Genomic DNA, 24,095 nt, shown 5'->3' with positions numbered 1-24,095 from the left:
GGGTCAGGTTTCATTCTAGCATTAAGAGATTGCTGCTTCCATTTAGCTAATAACTTTTTAAGATCATATCTATCTTTACAAGCAAAGGTAGCTCTAGCATCTTCCTCTTCCATAACATAACCCTCAGGAACAACAGGTAATTCATAATCAGGGGGAGAACTTTCATCATCACTATCATCAATAATAGCATCTTCAATTATTTCATTCTCTCTAGCCCGAGCAAGTTATTCATCAAGGAATTCACCTAATGGCAAAGTAGTATCATGCACAGAAGTAGTTTCATCATAAGTATCATGCATAGCAAAAGTGGCATCATCAATAACATGCGACATATCAGAATTCATAGCAGTAGCAGGTTTAGGTGTCGCAAGCTTACTAATAACAAAAGGAGAATCTAGTGCAGAGCTAGATGGTAGTTCCTTACCTCCCCTCGTAGTTGAGGGCAAAATCTTGGTTCTTTCGTCTTTCAAGTTCCTCATAGTGATCAACAGATATAAATCCCAACTGACTCAAAGAATAGAGCTATGCTCCCCGGGAAAGGCGCCAGAAATTAGTCTTGATAACCACAAGTGTAGGGGATCGCAACAGCTTTCGAGGGTAAAGTATTCAACCCAAATTTATTGATTCGACACAAGGGGAGCCAAAGAATATTATTGAGTATTAGCAGTTGAGTTGTCAATTCAACCACACCTGGATAACTTAGTATCTGCAGCAAAGTATTTAGTAGCAAATTAGTATGATAATAAAGGTAACGATAGCAAAAGTAATATTTTTGGGTTTTGTAGTGATTGTAACAATAGCAACGGAAAAGTAAATAAGCGAAACACAAGATGTGAAAAGCTCGTAGGCATTGGATCAGTAATGGATAATTATGTCGGATGCGATTCCTCATGTAATAGCTATAACATAGGGTGACACAGAACTAGCTCCAATTCATCAATGTAATGTAGGCATGTATTCCGTATATAGTCATACGTGCTTATGGAAAAGAACTTGCATGCCATCTTTTGTCCTACCCTCCCTTGGCAGCGGGGTCCTAGCAGAAACTAAGGGATATTAAGGCCTCCTTTTAATAGAGAACCGGAACAAAGCATTAGCACATAGTGAATACATGATCTCCTCAAACTACGGTCATCACCGAGAAGTATCCCGATTATTATCACTTCGGGGTTGTCGGATCATAACATATAATAGGTGACTATAGACTTGCAAGATAGGATCAAGAACACACATATATTCATGAAAACATAATAGGTTCAGATCTGAAATCGTGGCACTCAGGCCCTAGTGACAAGCATTAAGCATAGCAAAGTCATAGCAACATCAATCTCAGAACATAGTGGATACTAGGGATCAAACCCTAACAAAACTAACTTGATTACATGGTAAATATCATCCAACCCATCACCATCCAGCAAGCCTACGATGGAATTACTCACACACGGCGGCGAGCATCATGAAATTCGTGATGGAGGATGGTTGATGATGACGACAGCGACGAATCCCCCTCTCCGGATCCCCGAGCGGACTCCAGATAAGCCCTCCCGAGAGAGATTAGGGCTTGGCGGCGGCTCCGTATCGTAAAACGCAATGAAACTTTCTCTCTGATTTTTTTCTCCGCAAAACGGAATATATGGAGTTGGAGTTGTTGTCGGTGGAGCCTTAGGGGGCCACGAGACAGGGGGGCGCACCCCCCACCCTCGTGGACAGGGTGTGGGCCCCCTGGCTTGATTCTTTTGCCAGTATTTTTATATTTTCCAAAAAGTGCCTCCATGGATTTTCAGGTCATTCCGAGAACTTTTGTTTTCTACACATAAAATAACATCATGGCAGTTCTGTTGAAAACAACGTCAGTCCGGGTTAGTTTCATTCAAATCATGCAGGTTAGAGTCCAAAACAAGGGCAAAAGTGTTTGGAAAAGTAGATACTTGGAGACGTATCAATGGTTCACTCCTATCTCGTGGACATGCTTCTCTTCTGCCAGCATGAGAAGGAAACAAACACTGGCGAGTCCCTGGACATTTCTCATGTTATGTGGTCTGAGCTCTTATCTGCTATCTCTGAGCGCAAGTGCCCGATCTATGGACCGTTCATCATGTGGCTCATTGAGAAGGCCTGGGATTAGGTCTATCCCACGGTTATGCTAGAGACTGGAGAGTTGGTGTCTCATGAGATCAAGCGTCTGAGGAAGAAGGACAATTGGGGCACCCAGGTCCCTAAAATTGGGGGTACATCTTCTGCTGCTGCCATGGAGACCGAGGAGGAGGCTGAGGCTGATGATGACGATGACTATGAGCCTTCTGGAGCAGAGCCCTCTTGGGTAAAGAAGCTCAAGCTCAAGATGAAGAAGCTTTTCTGCATGGAGTCTCACGGTCAGTACATGACTCATGTGGCTGAGAAGAAGGCCAGGGGACATCACAAGGAGCTCATGTGTTAGTTGGGTGCGACCATTAATAATGGTCCTGAGGACCAGTTAACTAAGGAGGAGGATTGGATTCAGCAGCACTACCCATGGACAGATTCTGATGCCGAGCAGTTTTCGACCGACGACGGCGGTGCAGACGATCCCGCTGGGATATGATGTTCGAGACCCTCGCTTGCTATCACCTGGAGCCGTAGCAACACTCCTTCCATTTTTGGTGTCTCGATGCCAAAGGGAGAGAGAGTTTAGGGATTTGTGTCGTTGTCTGTTTTGCGAGTGTGTCTTTGTGGTGTCGTTGTGTTTTCTCGCTGTTTGCTTTGTTTGTTTTGGTGCCAGTGAGACCTAAGTTCCAGACATATGGTGTGAGACATATGCTACCTTATCGTTATATTATCATTATCTATGTCTATCTAGTCCTTCGGTATCTTATGAGTTGCATGCTTATCCTGTTATCACTACAAAAAAATACACTTCCGTGATGATACGTGTTTGTCACAGTAGGTCGCGTTTTTTGTCATGCATGTACACCCATGACAATTTTATGACAGAATCAAGATAGTCATACCTGTGCTGTCATAGAAGTGTTCCATGACATTACCAAAATTATCATCATGGAAGTGTCCACTTCCATGACGATAAATCGCGCGTCACAGAAGTGCTTTCGTCAAGGGTGACTGACACATGGCATCCACCGTAACGGAACACTGTTAAGCTATTGGGTCGGGTTTTGGATCAGATAAACCGTTAACAGCCCCGACCAATGGGGATTTTCCACGTGTAAAATCATCATTGGCTGGAGGAAACACGTGTCGGCTCATCGTTGGGACAGATGTCATCCACTCATCGGACAGAAGGCTCCTATGATACGTCGACACATGGCATGGCCCAACAGAGGCCCATTCCTGTGAAAAGGCCGGCCCATTTGACTTGGTCAAAAGGTGGCTGGCCGACCCATGGAAAGCCTGTTAACGGCATGTTCGCATATAGCCCATTTACAACCCGCTAACCCAAGGCCCGTTACCCCCTATCCGAATTAGGCCCAGTAGCGTCATCTGGGCCATCCAATATGATTCCGGCCCGTTTTCACTTCTGGCCCATGTATGGCCCATGACATCTTTCGGCCCATATGAGGCCCTTTGTAACTCTTGGCCTATTAACGGCCCATGGTGAAACTGGCCCGCAATGAACAGTGTATCACTTTACACCCATTAACGGCCCATGGTGAAACTGGCCCATAATGAACAGTGTATCACTTTATACCCATTAAGGGCCCGTTATTCAGTTGGGCCGTTTCCAGCAAATGTTATCTTTCGGCCTTCTCAGAGCCCATTTATTCTTGGGCTCATTTCCAGCATTCTTTTACTTACAGCCCGTTACTGTTATTTTCTGCTTGTGGGCCAAATTCAGCCCGTGGTTACATCGGCCCGTTTGTGGTCCGTTAATACATTGGGCCGTTTTCATAGCGTCATCAAATACGGCCTATTAACGATGGCCCGTTATGGTCATACGGCCCGTATAAGGCCCATTGATGATACAGCCCGTAGAAGGCCCATTGTTTCTACGACCCGTAGAAGGCCTACTGTTTCTACAGCCCGTAGAATGCCCACTATTTCTATGGCCCGTAGGAGGCCCAGTGTCACTATAGTAAATATTAGCCCATGGTTATTGTGGCCTAGTTTTAAAAAATAGGTTATTGCAGCCACTAGTAAACCGCGGAAAAAGGACTGCACTGACTACAAGCAAACAAATAAACAAGACAACAAGGAAATAAATAAGCAAGCAACTTATGCTAGGCTATCACGGCTATTACACATATTACATCCACTTGGCATCAAAGTTTGCCACCAGTGCAAATATAGGGAACAAAGCAGCATATCATATACACTGGTTGTCAAAGTTGGCGACCAGCGCAAATAAACGCCGCAGCAAAACAAATCCAGAACTGAAACCACTTCAGAAGATCTTGCGGCGCTTGCTGTTGCACCAGAAAATATGCATCTGAATTCTGCAGGGACTTCCTTAGTCCTTCAGCTTCCTGTCGCAGCACATCTGATCGATGTCTTTCAACTTGAAGTTGAGACTCAAGAAGACGAACTGATTCAGGCAGCGAGTTTGAAGAGCTTGTGCCAGCAGTAGTGGCCAGTAACTCGAACACTACATCAAGATAGGACTTTTGAGTTCCCTCACTATCGTCAAGATAGTTTTTATCAGCTTTCTTGGAGACCAACAGGGATGTCTCACTATCTTGAACCTTATCTGCATTACTTCCTTTACCATTGGATAACGCGGTACTGTTCTCCAATATTTTATCCGCATTCTAACAAAGAAACAAGCAGACACATCACATGTTTACCATGTTGTATATGAAACTCATTTTGGTAAATGAGTTCAGTAGTAAAGTGGACAGGATAACAACATGAAACAAACATATATCCATGTACCATGGTCACTTTATGGTCTATATCATTCTAGTTTTTGTTGCCAAATCAAGATAGAGACACAGTTCAAATAATATTTGTTCAAGACAAAGCAGAACAGGTAGAATATAAGTGTGGGTAACTATAGAGCAATAACAACACTTGTAATGTGCATGACATGAGAACATAACTATTTATTCAATTGAAACTGAAATCAACATAGAGCAGGTTACAACAGCAAACCAGTTAAAGAAACAGGTTTAAAACATACCTGTTGCACCATTGGAGTTTCAATTCCATCCTTCAAATTTGAAAATAGTTGGTATGAGTAAATACAGTAAGGTATGAGTAAATACAGTAATTCAAGAGCAAAGGAGTATGAACCATAGCTATAGAACCTGACCTGAGAACAAATCTTCTTCTCCTTTAAGCGTTGAGTTGGGATTCGGAGTGGTGGTCCTCGTGCTTTGGGCACTGCAGTTCCCTTACTAACTGCTTGTGTTTGGGTGCTCTGTGGTGGAGACGGTGCTGTGTCAACTGGAACTGGGTTACTATCTGCCGGGGTTGGGGTTAGAAGGGGTGTAGCTGGTTCTCTGTCCAACTGGGTAGGGGTACAATCTGCGAGAGTTTGGGTTATGTGTGGTGGATCTGGTCCTTGGGCAAGTACAACCGTGGTTCTATCTGCATCAACTGGTAGCACTATCTTTTTTGAAGACCGTGTTGTTACTCCCTTAGATACTGCCATCACGCTCTCCAATTCAAATGGCTGATAAACAAGAAAAGTAATTGAAAGTATAGACATTGTATGATAGACAGGTGCAATGGATAGTGGGGAATAAAAGAGGGCATGAAATAATTCATATTTATGTTGTCTAACCAAACAGGATAGCATGACACAATTTCACGTATATGATGGCTAACTAAACAGGATAGCATGACACAATTTCACATTATAATGGCTAACTAAAAAGATGGAAAGACATAGTTCAAAATATGAGACTATGTAAACAGGATGACATGACATAACTATATAATGTGTTTATTAAATAGGTTGGCATGCCATAATTCACATACATTCATGGATAGAATGCCATAATTCTAAATATGATGACTGTAAACACTAAACAGGATGAGATGATATAACTATATGATGTCTTTATTAAATGGGTTGCCATGCCATAATTCAGATAGATGATGTGTATGTACTATGTAAACATGATGGCATGATATAATTCAAATATATGATTTATATAGTAAGCAAGTAAGCAGATGGCAATCCATATATGATGTAAAAACTAAGCAATGCAAGACAACATGCATGACATGGGTAATATAACCCTACCAAGTTTGAGCATAGACCTCAGGGGGGAAATAGAACTGGTCATCAGTCTCTGAATCCTCCTCTGAGGAGCTCTCTGTAACCAGCAAGATGTCTGCTTCAGCAGGTAGCATTGTCTGCTCTGAATACCTTGTTTTCACTCCAGATACTTCCATCACCGCTTCAAATGGTTGATGCACAGGAAGAGTAGTTTAATATACAAATGTTGTCGACAAATGGAACACGTAATACAAAAATTGATAGCATGATATAATTCACATACATGATGATTGGCTAAACAACATGGCATTGCATAATTCACATATATAATGCCTTTGCAACAAGATAGCATTGTATAATTCACATATATAATGTCTTACAACAAGATGGCAATGCATAATTAACATATATTGTAATTAGACACTAAACATGTGGCATTCACACAAAGCATGTCTAAACTAATCAAATGACATAGCAATGCGAGACACCATACGCACGATATGAGCAACATAACCCTGCCAAGTTAGAGCATACACCTCGGGGGGGAATAGGACTGGTCATCTGTCTATGAATCCTCCTCTGAGGAGCTATCCGTAACCAGCGAGATATGCGCTTCATCAGATAGCATAGTCTGCTCTGAAGACCTTGTTTTCACTCCAGAATTTGCCATCACCATGTCAAATGTCTGATGCACACGAAGAGCAGTTGAATGTACTAACATTGTTGACAAATTTAATATGTAACGAAAAAAAAGGATGGCCTGATATAATTTACATATAAGATGACTGGCTAAGCAGGATGGCATTGCAAAATTCACATATATGATGCCTGGCTAAACAAGATGGCGTTGCATAATTCACATAAACGATGAATAAACTAAACAGATGGCATTCGCACAAAGGATGTCTAAACTAAGCAGATGACATATTTGATGTATAAAGTAAGCAATGCAAGACACCATATGCATGATATAACCAACATCAGCATGCCAAGTTAGAGCAAAGACCTCAGGGGGTAAATAGGAGTTATCTTCTCCTTCTAAATCCCCCTCAGAACAGATATCTTCCTCTCGATTACAATCCGAAATGCGTGGAGGGGGGCTGCCTTTGCGCCTACCATGGAGCGACGTCTGCATGAAATTTTATTGCCACGCAAGGCTCGTCTCTTTTGCTCTACATGTTCAGTTCCATTGTTTACAATAACTGTCATGCATAGGAATAAAACATAGTGAGATTATGTAAGGAGTGCATGCAGAAATCCAGAGTGATGGTAGCAACCTGTGGATAGACCCAAAACCAATAATAGCAGGAAGATAATGGCTTCAGTTAAAAAATACAGATAATGGCTTCTTTACTGTTTGTTTCCAACCCAACATGAAACTCGTAGTAGACACCGGAGATTAACCAGATAGTAGATAGATACTATTGATAGCGGCTCCGATATGTACCCCACAACCATTTAAAAACTCAAGTTTGACCATTAGTTTGGAGTTGACTCAGAGTCTAATCGGTGAACATGACGATAAAGTAGCATGTAATATTAAGCGATGCATAACGTAAGCAGACACGAAAGAGTGCGACCTCTCTTGCGGACCCGTGTAGTCCTCGAGGTCATCTGCTCGGTTGATGATGGTAATGCAGTTTTCATGGCTGCCAGTGGCGGGGAAGAAGATCTGAGGTGGCGAAAGACAGTCTGGAGGCCGGATCCCTGCTGTGTTGGACCCTTCTGTCGTTGGAGCAGCTCAGCTGGGGTGGACGACGACGCAGCAGGAGCGGTACAAACCATGCAAGGTTTTCTTTGACAACTATCTGTAAGAGAAGTAATTCTGTAAGGGCTCGTTTGAATTGGAGGATTCCAACAATGCAGGGATAGGGAATAGATAAGAATAGAATAGGAATGCACGTTCAAAACAGAGAATTTAAAAACACAGGATTTCTGCCAATCTAGGTGTTTGATTCACAACAATTGGAAGATCCCAGGATGCAAAGATGCATGGTGAGATTAAGTCAAACCACAAGAAAATGTACGGTTATAATGCTATTATGCTACTATCTCTTAGTCTTGTGCTTCATGAATAGGAATTTGAAAAGGAGGACAAGTGAAAATTAAAATTCCTACATTTTTTCTTTCAAGGAGACACTAAAGGAACAAATCCGTGTGCTTAGTGGACAATATATATAACATGTAGAGTAAAAAAGAGATGCAACAAGTGTACAACCTCTTTGGCGAAGCCATGTCGATCTCAGCGTGATTCGGTTGGCCGGTGAGGATGCTCCAGCTGACTTTGCTGTCGGAGGAGGGGAAGAAGATCTTAGGCGTCTGGAGATGGAGCCCGAGGTACTGCTCCGCTGTGATGGAGGGCTTTGTCGTTGGAGCAGCTCCGGTGAGTTGTACGATGCCGAGGCTGAAGTAGGACAAGAGAGACAACGAACAACGTTAACCTACATGGAATTCTAATAGAATCTCCAATACATGACGTAAAATACATAACCATAAAGTGCTAGATGTAAAATACATCAGCCGCTCATCTCTGAACTTAACTGTCGAAACTGAATTTTGCTGTCGAAACTGAACACACTAGCAAGGTGAGGCTACACGTCGGTTGACTGACTTTTTCATCTCTGGTCAGTCGATTTTGCAGTCGTTGGATACGAAATTAAGGGCTTGCGGTTCATCTTCAACCTCCGCCCCCCTGAGCCGCCAGCCACCACCGGCCAAACAATAGCCCCCCACCGCCCGCCGCCGGCGGTGCGCCGCCCCGCCCGCCTCGAAAACACTCCCCACCGCCGGTCCGCCGCCGCCCGGGCCATCCCTCTAGGCCCCCCTGTGCCAAGCTTTTTCTCCGGCGATCCCCACGCCACCGCCCCGCCAACGCCCCGCCAACGCCGGCGACCACCGCCCCCATCCTGAACCCTAAGATAGATAGCGGGGTACCTCTCTGGCGAGCCCCCCTCCCCGCTGCGGCTGGTTCTTCCTTCACCCAGGCGAGCCCACCCCTTAAAAATCGACTGACCCAAAAGTCGATTCAGTCGACTAAAGTGTAGCCAAATTGGAGCAGCATCGCAAGCAAGGGCAAGAGCGAGAGCAGCAGCGCGAGCAAGAGCAATAGTAAGAGCAGACAAGGCAAGGGACTGAGAGCAAGAGCAGAGCAGCAGCGCGAGCGAGAGCTAAAGCAGCAGCAACTCCTACTAATGTGGACGTCGGTGCCGAGGGAGCTATGTCGTGGAGGAAGTGGCCGGCGACGCCGCCATGGATGGATACGCGTCGTGTCGGCTCGGGACCGAGCGCCAGCAGCACGTGAGATCGAATCAAGAAGAAAATGCGGCGATTAGTATACAACCTCTTTGGTGGCGCCGATTAGGCTGCAGCTTCATCCAAGGAAACGGTGATGATGATGCTCTTCCGGTGGTGTAGGTGAAGACTGTGGTGTGGGAATGGAGGTGGCGCAAAAGACGAGGGGAACGTCGGGGCAGCTCCTTATAGGTGGAGGACGGGGTGGCTGAACCGGCGGGACGATGAGATTGATGACGGATCCTCATCCGGTACGGTGGATGAGGGACGTCGAGGTGTTGTTGTGGACGACGTCGTCGGGGAAGAGGCTCCGGCTAGGTGGCGGACGAAGCAGGGTGTGGGGTTTCGTCGCGGGTTTTTGCAGCCTCGGTGTACGAATGGGTGGGCGGATGGGATGGCAGTGGGGAACCATGGCTTAGAGACGCGCTTGTCCAAAATGTGGGGTAAGTTACGAAAGTACCCCCCACTGATTTGAGGCAGTTCTTTCGGTTCAGGGGTACCACGGGCATTTCGCGTGTCGGGATTTCACAGGAGGTGGGAGTTTTCGCGCGCGTTGTGATTTCGGAATAGCAAGGCGGGGGTTGAGATGGAGGGAGTTGTCGGAGAACAACGAGACAAAGATATATCTTAAATATTTCGGGCTAACAAGGCGCGGGTTGAAATTTCCGGACAAGCCTAATGTGTATTGTACCAAATCAATGCGCACTACAAATGTCATTCAAAACTTTGAATTCATGTTATGTTCAATTAAAATATTTTGCTACGTGTATAATGCATGCAACCTACTACTCAAATGAACGTTTTTGTGCATTCCAAACGTATATACTACCACTTCAATATGAACTAAATTTGAATAAGATCTACAGTAATGATTGTTGTGAAGTCAAAGCATTTGAATTCGTTTCTCTATTTTAATAAGATCTACAATCATCATTATTGTCAAGTAAAACCATCGTTTGTGTATTATCTTCACAGCACACCACATGATTAGTCTCGAGTTACATATGAACTATTTGTACTATATGAACTCGAAATAGATTTTTTGAATCCACTTTATTTTGATTTCAAATCACATTACATTTCTAGCTCTAGCTAGATCTTCATAATCTAAACCATGTCTCATATGTATAATGTGTTTATCACATTATGTATGGTGCCCCGCCCCCTACGCCTACAAGTATTTAGATGTGAGTTGCAAACACCACACATTACCACAAATTCAAATAAAATGTGAGAATGTTCGATATATAGTATTGTTTAGATTGCTCGATATTTAGTTGTAAGCTGCAAACGCCGCACATTATCATAAATTTAAATAAAATGTGAGATTGTTTGATGTATAGTATGGTTTAGATTGTTCGGCATTTAGCTGTGAGTTGCAAACGCCATGCATTATCACATTATGGTATAACATGTGCACAGCACGTGTATCACCGCCATATTCATGCATGCAATGTTTAAAACACTATGATCTCCTATTCAAATATATGAATCCACTTTCATATCAAATTATGATATTTGTTAGTCTCCTACACCCACACAATCCTCTAACCTTTGTAGCTACCACTAACTTTCTCTCATGCATGCACACGCCCTCCTCGCCCTCCCCCTCCCTCGGCATTCTATCCACTGGGCACATTCATTTTTTTCTTTAGGTCGTTCTCCCAGAGTCTCGACAACTCCTTTCCGACACACACCAATCGATAAACCTCTCCAGTGATGCCTTCCTACATCATACACACACAGCTTCAATCTCCTCCTTTATGTGTCCTTGCCTCGTGTCTCTCATACGGTCAGACACACGTGTAAACTCTCACCCCTCTTTTCATCGATCTCACAATTGCACACTCCTCCCCCTATCTAGCTAGTAGTTGGGCCTCTCGCACCACCTCCTAGCTCCATTCTCTCTGTCTATCCGTCTCGCTGGGCCTTATTTGCCTCTAACAAATGGACGTACACCGACCGATCTCTCGTTATACATATAGCCAGCTAGGTCCTTATAACTCGTTTTTACCCACACGTCGATCGATCTACCTCATTAGTTGTGTCTCTCCCTTCCTCCGACAAACAACAATTGATCTACCGATCTAGTTAGGTTTGCTTACCAAACACATGGTTCCCCTTCATCATCCATGGATGTGTCCCGACAGATCTATCACACACAGGCACACACAGAAACACATCCCCACTCTTATTGATAACATTGCAGTTCCACCCTCTGTTTGTCTAGTAGGCCTCTCCCAACATCTCCGAGAAGCAACTCCATCACCCATCCAGCACTCTACCCCTCTCCCTCCCTCTCCCTCCATCTTTCTCTCCTCTCTCTCTCTCTCTGTCCCATCATATTTCCCGTCCTTCATTTATGTATGGATGTCGACCGATCTCCCTCAAGACATAGCTGGGTCTCTCCTTCTCAACACATATACGAGTCGTTCTACCTCTATAGTTAGGCGTGCCTACCCCTCCCCCCACACACACTGATACATCAAGCGCTCTAGTCATGTCTCCCTGCCACACACAAACTTGACATGTGCCCTCTAACGTTCCGATAGGCCAGTCGTCCTATATCTTTGACTTGCAGACAGACACAATTTCGATGGCTCTCTTCATCGATCTCGCATCCACCCACTTGATCCTCTCTTCGACTCTATCGATAGCTATGACCCCTCCCTCTCTTCTCGTGGATTGCCCGACCCTCTACGTATGATATGGATAGGCCTCCATTTCACACACATTGCATGCAAAATTTTGTTTGAGATGTCATCGACACATATTCCCACAAATAATTCACGAAATCAACCCCCCACCCCACCCCCACCCCCCACCACAAAACAAAAAACACTCATGAACGCGGTTTGTATCTCTCACACACACCCACGTAGGTGGGGGACGTGCACGAAGAGAAGAGGAGCATGCACGGTGCACGTACTCCCGTCTCTTTCCCAACCACACCCGCGCGGGTACACGGTGGAGCTCATTTCTGTACGAAAAAGGCAGCCCACGTGGTAATTTGGCACGTGTACTGGTTGTCCACTTGGTGGAGGGAGGATCGTCTACCACGGGTGAATAAACAAATTGCGACTTGACGCGTTATGTTAAATTAAAAAAAGAGGCAAACCATGTGGGGCCTACCTTAGAGGCAAGGCTCTATACACTGGAGCACTTTTGATGTGTCCCGTCAACTCGCAGAACGAGGAGAAGCTTGCTTAGTACGTCGTCTCCCCCGCCCACGGGTGCGGTGCCTCGCAGGATGAGGTGAAGCTTGCTCCGCCTTACGCCCGCTCCCTCGCCCATGCACGCGGTGGCTCGCAGGACAAGGAGAAAAATCTACTACTCCCTCCGTTTACTCCTCGTCCCTACTACCTTGGTTATAGAGATTATATCATATTGTTTGGAATATATATGTCCTTTAGTAGATTTCAATATGAACTACTAGTACATACTCCAAACACTGATGTATATAGACGTATTTTAGAGTGTACATTCACGCAAGGTTAATATTTTGGAGATGCCAAGCGCAAGGTTATAGGAGAACGAGTAGTAGGTGCCGCGTCATTTATAAATATATTTTTTTCTTCAGTGGCACATACGCAATATGATAGGTTCATATGGAGAGAAAAGGAAACCGCTCCACGATATACATAGTCAGGACGGGCCAGCCTACACGGTTGCTTGCTGGGGTTGCTCTCTTCACACTCTCTCGCACAAAATGACTGTGGCCACATCTCTAACATCCCAGCGGATCACGTCCGCTTGGGGAAGGGGTGGATGCTTAGTGTAGATGCGGTGGCCGTCGCCGACAGCGAAAACCCACTGTCGGCACGTCCCGATTAGGGGTCCCCGCCGTTCTCTCTCACAAAGCCGGTGAGGTTGCCTTTGTTCCTTGCTCACTGCCGCGACGTGGGCAGTTGCCGCCTCCCGCCGCCCTCCTCAAGGTTGAGCTACGTCCCTCAGGTACAACTCCCTTTACAGCCGGCTTGCACCACTGCTCCAGCTGCCCACATCACTCCCTGTGGATATTTATCTACTTCTTTGCCCTGCACATACCTGATACCTCTACTGGCTTCTATGTACTGTATTTGTGATGAGTTTATGTCTCATCAACTAGTCCCAGTAATCTTATTCTAATCACGCTTCTTCAATTTCTTTGCCACAGGGATGCTCATCTCGATTTTGGTGAAACTACACAAAATGATCTGATGGTCAAAAGGTTGCAAACTTCATTTATTAGGAAGCTCGAAGGTTTCCAGCAAATTGAAGCCTGGTCAGGGTTCACGGTTCAAGGGCTAGGGACTGCATGGATCGTTTTTTCTTTAGCTGCCTCTGTTCCAAAGTAAGTGTCAACTTTAGTAGTAGTACAACTTTGTACTAAAGTTTGCACAAAGTTGAGACACTTATTTTGGAACGGAGGGAGTACATATTTGCTATGATATGTCAATCATTGAGATGCAATAGCATGCATGTTAGTCTCCTTTGTACTTGATGAAATGTTGCAATGGGCAACCTTGGACGCAAGATACATGTAACAGGAGCTGGAAGCTTCATAGCATTGTACAAATTTATCTCGCTGATAAATTACAGTATGTACTAGTACTATACTAGTACTTCCTCCATTCCTAAATATAAGTCTTTGTAGAGATTTCACCATGAACCACATGCGGATGTATATAGATGCATTTTAAGTGTAGATTCATTCATTTTGTTCCGTATGTAGTTCACCTAGGGGAATCTCTACAAAGACTTGTCTACTAGTAATACCTAGCCCCCACTACTAGGAATTCTCTATCCTCTCCTTGAGCCACATCATCAAAATTGATGTAGCCATTAGATGAAGTAAATCAGTCATAATAGCCGTCTGATCTAGACGTTGAGAGGCTCCGCACTAAGCCACATGCAAGCATGCAGAAATACCGTGGCACATGCATGTGAGTGGGTTTTAAATCACATCAACATGTCTGCATGCAAGCATGCACCGTAGCATGCATGTAAGTGAGCTTTTAAGTCCCATTAACATGTCAAAAAGAAAAATATAATCCCATTATGCAGTACGAGTTGGCTGATCTTTTTTCCTTACGTGGGATGATCTAAATGATGATGGGAGTTTATTTAGTTTGGCTACCACATTTGTCATGCGGTTATAGATTTTTTTTTAGTTCTATGAAATTGATAATTTTGCGTAGAGAGATATACCGCTGTTCCGCGGCAACACGCAGGGACTCATCTAGTAATATTTAGGAACGGAGGGAGTACTATGTAAAGAGTTAGGTGTCGCACGGTGATAGTGTGAGGTGGGCCATGTAATCACTGAGCCTGCGTGTTTTCACTGCTCTTGCACTCCTCCGCTGTAAGAATGGAGAAAATTGTAATCTACTACCTCCTTTCGCCGAAAGCGTGGGACATCCAGCAGTCCTACCACCTCAGTAATAAAGACCAATGAGCCGTCAAATCACATAGACCCATCAGTAAGTTGGACGGACGAAGCAACCATCACTCTTGCGCCAGTGAGAGGTCGCGTCTGCTCTGCCCGGGCATGAATGCGGCACCGATTCTTTGGAGCGGCGCTGACCGTTTCGGGCGGGAAGCGTGCACGGGCGATGGAGGGGCTTTGGGTGGGCCATGCTGGTCAGGAGCGGGCGTGGCAGCTGTCCGCATATCCCTACCGGACACGCCCGGAAACGAGAGGATGCACCGACTCTCGCGTCTAAAATCGTACACTACACACCATCTCTCTGTAGGAGTAGGTCAATCTGTCGCACTCTCTAACACATACATGCTGTTAAACACACACACGCACACGCACGCACCTTGGTCCCGTTGCACCTTCTAATGTGACTTATTACACCTAGACGGAGGGAGTTGTAAGTATACGAGATACGGTGGCACACTGACTTAAGTCGAATACTAGTGCCCAAAATTTGTGTGCATGTTATAATAAGGATTCACTTAAAATAGTACGTGGGTGAACAGAGGGATCAATTGGACAGTGTTCCCGAGCATTAGCGAGATGTGTGAGGTAGTAAGATACACCGCTGGCGCTTTTAATTTTTCTTATTAATTTGTTTGTTTCACCCTCTGACTGGTGGGATCCAACGTACTACGTGGAGAGAGGTAAGGTGACTAAGGCTGCATTATTTTTGCACCACTGTGGATAGTCTTACCACCAAAGCCACATGACACGATTATGATTGAAATCCTAATGACTCCCACACACACAAAAAAAACACGGCATGCCTGTCACACAAAAGCAGGAACGTATAAAAGGTTATTTTCCTCTCGTTGAACATAACGGGAGGGTTGTGTAGCTGGTAAGCCTGTTCGCTCATCAAACTCGAGGTCTCGGGTTCGATAACTACACTTGAGCATAATTTTTGCCAGGAGGATTCTTTGACTGGTCAAAATGTTTTCTAGTTTGCACGCTGCACACTCTCTCTCCAGTATATATATACACGCTGGAGCCTTAGTGCTTGTAGTTGCTCTCTTCTCACTCTCTCGCCCTCTCCCGCTGGAGCCTCAGCGCTTGTAGTTGCTCTCTTCACACTCTCTCGCCCTCTCCAGATCTAAACAAGACTTCGTTGGCCTCTCTCTCTCTCCCCTCACTGCTGCTCAAAGAGCCGGCAGGATCCGTCCGCCGGGAAGGGAAGGAGGCTTAACGCTGTCGCCGTTGGCAAGGGAGGGAATCCACTACCAACGCAGCTGTTCACTTTCCACCCAGCAGCAGCGCGGGAGGGCCTCCGATCCCTTCTTCTCCACCGCCATCTCGTCGCCCACCGAACCACGCCCCAAGAACCTTAAGGTATATTTTACTTACTCCACATGCATTGCTCTAGCTGCATTTATACCATGAATCTAGGACGTGGTTCAATGAGGAAAGGAGTGGGGGAAAGTAGTGGGAAAAGTTGTATATAGCATGAATCTAGGACGTGGTTCAAAGAGGAAATGAAGGGGGAAAGTTGTATAGCATGAATCTGGGATGTGGTTCAAAGAGGAAAGGAATGGGGAAAAGTAGTGAGGTAAGTTGTATCGCATAAATCTAGGACGTGGTTCAAAGAGGAAAGGAAGGGGCAAAAGTACTAGTTCAAAAAGGAAAGGAAGGGACAAGGCTGTAGAGTTTGAGCAGGACTAGATTTGCTGCACTCACATAGGGAAAGGTGTCTAAAAATAACAAAACTAGGACCAACACAAATATGCTCCTTGGTTGTTTGTTCTTTGTTGCAACAGACTGTGCATGACCACAGTACATTGGTAGATGCACATGGTGCTGGTGCGTCCACTGTCCCGTGCAACTCATTAGCTGTTGTTAATCTAAGGCCCTGTTTGGTTAAAAACTCCCTAGTCCCTACCTTCTTGGTTCCAGGGACTAAACATGGACTAGAGGTTATTAAATGACATGCTAAAAGACCATGTTACCCCTAGTAATGAACTAATAGAAACATGGTGTGATGCGTGGCAGGGGCAAATGTTGGAAAAAGTCCCAAAAAGACTCCCTCGGGGTCTTCTTTCTTTAGTCCCAAACGCCCACTTTTAGTCCCTAAAAGTCCCTCCTGTTTGGTTTACATGTGACTGACACGGAGTTTTTTTAGTCCCTACACCAAAATGTCCCTGTAAACAAACACCCTCTAATAATGCCGCTGGAAAATTGATGCAATGCCAAAAGCAAATTACATGTTTAACGAATTTTATTGTTAATATAATCTCTATGTTAATATTAATCAATGCCACCATTTGAGAAATGCTACTTTCTTGCTTTCTTTCCCATTTAGATAAGGTAGATGCTTCTTTTTGTTGGCTTCTGTGTCATCCACCGTTATTGACCACTAATTGTTTCCTTTGCACCTCTGTGTAAACAGGGTTATCTACTTCACCTCGTTGCCATTGTGACCTTTTGTTGCACTGCACAAAACACTTTTGTTTTAAGAGTGTTTTGTGCAGTTCAACCAAAACGTCACACCGACAATGTTGCTTGATTGCTTGATCTTAGTGGAACTGTACAAGAGGAGATCTTACTTCCTATCTGTTAAGGCGAATTTGGTTCAGATCTTCTTCTTGTGAGTTGTTTGAATTCCACATCATGACAGGTCAGTACTAGCCTTCTTTCACATGATTCTGAAGTGTGCTTTCATATGTTGTGCTACTTGTACGATAATGTTGCTTGATTTTAGTGAACTGCACAAATGGAGACAAGACTTCCAATCTGTATGTGCACCGTAATATCCCATTGAGGTAAGATAAGGATATTTCACAATTGCTGGCCTGTATTTTGTCACTTTCATCAGAAAATTAAGTTTAGTACTATACTTGTGCTCCCTAATTGACATGCGAAATCTTACATTGAAGGCGAAGCTTGTCTGTTATTGAACCAAGTGATGAAGGGGAAGAACAAGCGGAAGAAAAACAAAATTCAACTCCCGTTGCTGTAATGAAGCACTGGAACTGTGATGACACAAGTAATGATATAGTTTTGCATCTTAATTTATTGCTATGGCTGGAACGAGCAATTGTTTTGCCACTGATTTGATGCCATACGTAATTATCTCTACTTGTGCAAACAGGGATCTTCTTTGATGATACCATATATTTTAGTGGAACTGCACAAGAAGATGTTGGAAACATTAAACTAAACGAGGAGTATATAGTAAGCATGGCCACCCCCGTAGATAGCAATAGATGGTTCCGGAGAAGTGCTTCATCTGTATGCTCTACATAATCAGCCTCCTGACAAATGTTGGTACTCGCCCACTGATTTCATCCATATGATTGAGCTTTGTCATCTCTATTGGTGTTGTGCTACTGTTTAGATACTGTCATGAAAAAGTGGTATTGTCCTTGAGAAGTGCTTCATCTGTGTTGTTTTAAATATTTCCTTTCCTTTTTTTTCGAGCAAACAGGGATGCTAGCATTTAGTAGTCCTCTTGTCTTTGCACAACAGGGTCATCTTCCTCTGAAGAATAATAGCAAACAGGGATGAAAAAGTGGTATTGTCCATGTATGTGCCTGTTGAAACTGTCAAAATTCATAGTACAGTTTGCTTTATACTAATCACTTTTTTGTATTTGTGCAAACAGGGGTGCTCAGCTTGATTTCAACGGGAACTGCACAAAATGTTCAGGAATACATCGAATCATTCATTTCCACCACAAGAAAGGAGGTGCCCATAAGTTCAAGGCGTTGCAACATATAAGGGCGAAAGCATACAAGCTACGCGCGAATTTGGTTGATTTTGGTGGAACTGCACAAAAAGAACAGCTGGTTTATTTAGCACGAGGTGCCATGTCAATGTCCGAACTGATGGCAAACCCTGCCCATTCCACAATCGTAGGCATTTGATATTTTGGAATGGGACAACCTTGTCAAATTTTGCTCATTGATTTTAGCAAGATATGCGTTTGATATTTTCGAATGGGACGCCCTTTGCTGTCAGCAGCGTCGATCAATTTTTTCTTTATTCTTTAGTTGTGAAGTAAATATTGCCTCTGACATGTGAGTCACTGAGATGCATAATCATCGATTGTTTTGAATGTTCTCTATGAATTGCCAGGCCTGTGTGTTTGATTGCAATGTACAGAAACGCTAAAAAGCTGCTCAAACTCTTTGTACTCCTTCTGTTCCTTTTTACTTTGCACATTGTGAAAGTGCATACTTTTTGTATAAGATTGGTCAAAGTAGAGATACTTTGACTGCAGACAAAACTTGTATGCAGACCAGAAAGGACCGGAGGGAGTACATGTGAAACTGCTGCAAACGTGGTGATCACCCTGGGAATAATGCTAGTACGTATTGTTTTGCATGTTCATCCAATGCCAGTGATACAGGAATTCGAACTAATCGAAATAAATTCATTCATACACGGTCGGATTTCATATAAACATGCCAGATTTCATTACATTTCATACATTCTTCAACTAAAAAGGGGTGTTTGTGGACGCACGCATCTCCCAGATGCAGAGGCCGGGGGTCATCCTCCTTTTCTAAAAAAAACTGAAAAGGGGTGCGCTGGAGGTATAATTAATTAACCGAAGCTACCCACCTGTGTCCCGCTGAGCCGAATAGAAGCTTCAGTGACTTAACTGTAGGTGCAGTTGCGTAACTGACATGTGGCCTATTGGGCCCACGTGTCAGTCAGCCAACTGCACCAACAGTTAAGTAGAAGCAGCGTTCTTCTCCAGCGCAGCTCTCCGACTCCACGTCGCTGCCAAGAAGCTAACCGGCCGTCAATGGTCAACCCGCCTAGCTTGGCTTCAACCGGAGGGTAGCAGCGGTGGCCTTACTTGGACCCGAGCGGCGGCGACCTACCTTGTTCTACTCTTCCTCGTTTTCTGTGTGGCGCGGCCTCGTTGGCAGCGGGGCGGGGCCTCGGCGGAGCCGGTGATGTCCTCTATCTCGTTGCCGGCAGGCGGCTCCTAAGCGGAGCGGTGGAAATCCTCCCCCACGTTGCCGGCAGGGTGGGGCCTCGGCTGAGCCGGCGGTGTCCTCTGCCTTGTTGTTGGCGCCGTGGGGCCTCGGCGGAGCCGGCGGCGTCGACACCAGCGGAGCGGGGACTCGTCGGAGCCGACATTGTCCTCTGCTTCGTCCTCGGTCTCGCCAAACAACGCCTTGCCCGCTTCATCGCCCTCTTTGCTAGCCTCTTTGTAGGCGGCTGTAGCCTCCGCCACCTGCATGCAGTACTGCCAGCGCTCGAGGCGGCCCTTGCGGGCGGAGCGGTACGAGTCAAGCAGCGCCTCCTGCTCCGCCCGCTCCGCGGCGATCTGCTCCTCCACCTGCAGGTGCTCCTGGAGGAGATGGTGGTTGTAGGTGGCGTCGGCCTGCGCCTCCCGGAACTGCTCCTCACGCATCTGCCTCACCCTGTCCATATATTGGGCACGGGCCTCGCCGATGGTCATGGTGCAATGCACCGGCGAGGATGGCATGGAGGAGGGCTTGGCGCCGGGTCGTCGACTACCATGTTCTCCATTGGGACATCATCGTCCTCCGGCTGCCTGCCGGCCAGCCGGTCGGCAGCAATGGCTGCCATCTCCTTGTGGTCCATCGTCCGCCCGTCCCGAAGAGCGCTAGAGTGCGAGGAAGCCATGGTGGACAGTAGTGGTGTGGACAGGAGAAAGGGAACGGATGCGGATGACTGCGGCTATGGCCGGCGCAGCAATTTATATAGCAATGGTGGGCGGGCGGAGGGACGGACGTGTGGCGCCGGAGTAGCCGCCTCGGCAACCGCGTATCATTAATGTGTGCGGCAGATGGACGGACGGACGACACTTGTGTCGTTTGAAGGCGGAGCAATCGCCTGCACCGGGAAGCAGGGTGGCCGGCGCTGACTGTTTTGGGCGGAAAGCACGCGCGGGCGAGGAGATGACTTTACTTGGATAGGATGACAATGGGGACCCACCAGGTCCATAGCCTCACGTAAGCAGGTGCCTCCTTATTTTATATATATATATAATTTATTTTGCTTCCTCCTGGTTTCCTGACATCACGGTCCCACACCATTGTCAACCTATGTACTCCCTCCTTTCCGGTTTATAGGGCTTATCTCAAAATTTTAGTTTTTCCATTTTATAAGGCTCAATTTGGTTATTTTCCATCACATGTTCAGATTCTAAGGTGCATTAAATCATTGCATGCAAGTATTAAGAGAAAATTGACCAATGCATGTACTTTATGCATGCATGCATTGCAATTAATGCATTGATAAACATAATTTTTTGAGGATAACAAGAGCATTAGTTAGGTGCTTTTCCACCACTCGCCATCTACCTTGATTGGTGAGATTTTTGAATTGAGCATTATAAACCGGAAAGGAGGGAGTAGTTAATAAATGAGAGAATTGCACAAGAAGCGGCCGACAGCTGGGACCAAGCAGCTCGAGTAGTATTTGTGTTTTTGAGGTGTGAGCACTGCAGAGTTTTTCGATGTTTACCCCAGATATTAAATTTTCTTCTCTGAACAACAACAAAAACATCGCTGCAGGTATTAACTGGGCGGGCTGTGGCCCGTCTAGCCCAGGCCAGATAACCAGCCCAGATATTAATTTTTTTCAAGCTGAAAATGCCTAGCCCAGCTATACTTTTTTTAGGAATACCCAGGCAAGGTCAAGTTGTTATTCTCCGCCCCACCGGGCTGCAAATCTTTCCTACGAGGGATGCATTAGGCTTTACAAAAAAATGGGCTTTAAGAAATAATAAATGGGATGTAATTATAAAAACTGAGTAGTAACTATAAAAAATGCACCAAACAGTGATTACTATATAAAATATTATTTTGGATATTGAAAATTTTAATTTCATTAATTGTTGCGAGCGTAATGCGTTGGATTTTTACGTAATATAAATTTATATTCAAATTGTATTTAATCTGACTAGAAATTTTGGGATAAAAATATTCGGATCCCATCAAAATGTGGGAAATTTTATTGAATTCTGTTTTGAACGGTTGGTTGAAATGGGCTGTACTTTTAACAAACTATAAATGGGTTGTAGTAAATTCCATTAGAATTCGAAAATGGGCTACACATTCTTACAAATCTCAAATGGGCTATAAGTTCTCTGCCACACACTTCCGGCCTTACTAAGTTGACGCGTCCCCTAAAAAAATAAAGTTGACGCGTATGCAAGGCTTTGTCAACTTATAGTCAACACACGGTTCTAGCAGCAGTGGCCGTTGGATGTCCATCCAACGGATGCCGTGCTTCTTCTTCAATCTCGGATATTCTAGCTTCACCCGCCCAAAAAATGATTCCTCCCCCTGACATCTGGGGCGCGCCATTTCGAAAGCTGACCTGTGGGCCTACTAAGTTGACGTACCAAGGGCTTTGTCAACTTAGTCAATATAAACGATTCTAGATGCAGTGACCGTATGATGTCCATCCAACGGCCGTCGTGCTTCTTCAACCTTTGGTCTTCTTGCTCCAGCCGCCCAAAGCAGTGCTGGTCGTGCCGCCTGCTCCTGCCTTCTGTGGCCGGCTGTTACTACAAAAAAATACACTTCCGTGATGATACGTGTTTGTCATAGTAGGTCACATTTTTTCTCATGCATGTACATCCATGACAAATTTATGACAGAATCAAGATAGTCATACATGTGCTGTCGTAGAAGTGTTCCATGACATTACCAAAATTATCATCACGAAAGTGTCCACTTCCGTGACGATAAATCACGCGTCACAGAACTGCTTTCGTCAAGGGTGACCGACACGTGGCATCCACCGTAACGGAACGCCATTAAGCTATCGGGTCGGTTTTTGGATCCAATAACCCGTTAACAGCCCCGACCAATGGGGATTTTCCACGTGTAAAATCATCATTGGCTCGAGCAAACATGTGTCGGCTCACCGTTGGGACAGATGTCATCCGCTCATTGGACCGAAGGCGCCTATGATACGGCGACACATGTCACGGCCCAACAGAGGCCCGTTACTATGAAAAGGCCGGCCCGTTTGACTTGGTCAAAAGGTGGCAAGCCGGTCCACGGAAAGCCTATTAACGACCTATTCGCATATAGCCCATTTACAGCTCGCTAACCCAGGGCCCATTACGCCCTATCCGAATTAGGCCCAGTAGCGTCATCTGGGCCGTCCAATATGATTCAGCCCATTTTAACTTCCGGCCCATGTGTGGCCCATGACTTCTTTTGGACCATATGAGGACCTTTGTAACTCTTGGCCCATTAACGGCCCGTGGTGAAACTGGCCCGTAATGAACAGTGTATCACTTTATACCCATTAACGGCCCGTTATTCCATTGGGCCATTTCCAGCCCAAGTTATCTTTCGGCCTTCTCAGGGCGCATTGATTCTTGGGCTCACTTGCAGCATTCGGTTACATATGGCCCGTTACTGTCATTTTCTGCTTGTGGGCCAAATTCAGCCCGTCGTTACAGTCGGCCCGTTTGCGGACCGTTAATACGTTGGGCCGTTTTCATGTAAAAAAACCTGTTGGGCTGTTTTCATAGAGTTATCAAATACGGCCTATTAACGGTCCGTTATGGTCCACGAATAGTACGGCCCATGATTGGCGAAATGATGATACGCCCCGTAGAAGGCCCATGGATCCTACGTCCCGTATGAGGCCCATGGATAGTACGGCCCATAGAAGGCCCATGGACCCTAGGGCCCGTAGAAGGCCCATTGATCCCTAAGGCCCGTATAGAAGGCCGATGGATCCTACGACCCGTATAGAAGGCCAATGGTCCTTCGGTCGAACGAAGGCCCATGGATCATACGGCCTGCAGGAGGCCCATGGTTACAACAGTCCATGTGTTGCCATGATTATTTTGGCTTAGTTACCAAAAATAGGCTATTGTGGCCACTAGAAAAACACAGAAAAAGAATTGCAGTGACTACAAACAAACAACTAAAAAAGACAATAAGGAAATAAATAAGCAAGCAATTAAGGCTAGCCTATTACCGCTATTACACATATTACATCCACTGGGCATCAAAGTTCGCCACCAGTGCAAATATAGGGAACAAAGCAGCATATTACATACACTTGGCCGTCAAAATTGGCCACCACTGCAAATAAACGCAGTAGCAAAACAAGAGCATAACTGAAACAACTTCAGAAGAGCTCAAGAAACGTTATCCTGGGTATCCACCATGCTGGCAATAAGCTTAGCAAGCTGATTAGCTTTGTCCTGTTTGGCGCTAAAATCCTACAACG

Source organism: Triticum dicoccoides, chromosome 2B (genome assembly GCF_002162155.2).
Source record: "Triticum dicoccoides isolate Atlit2015 ecotype Zavitan chromosome 2B, WEW_v2.0, whole genome shotgun sequence".
Classification (NCBI taxonomy): domain Eukaryota; kingdom Viridiplantae; phylum Streptophyta; class Magnoliopsida; order Poales; family Poaceae; genus Triticum; species Triticum dicoccoides.
Note: the sequence above shows the minus strand (reverse complement) of the source record.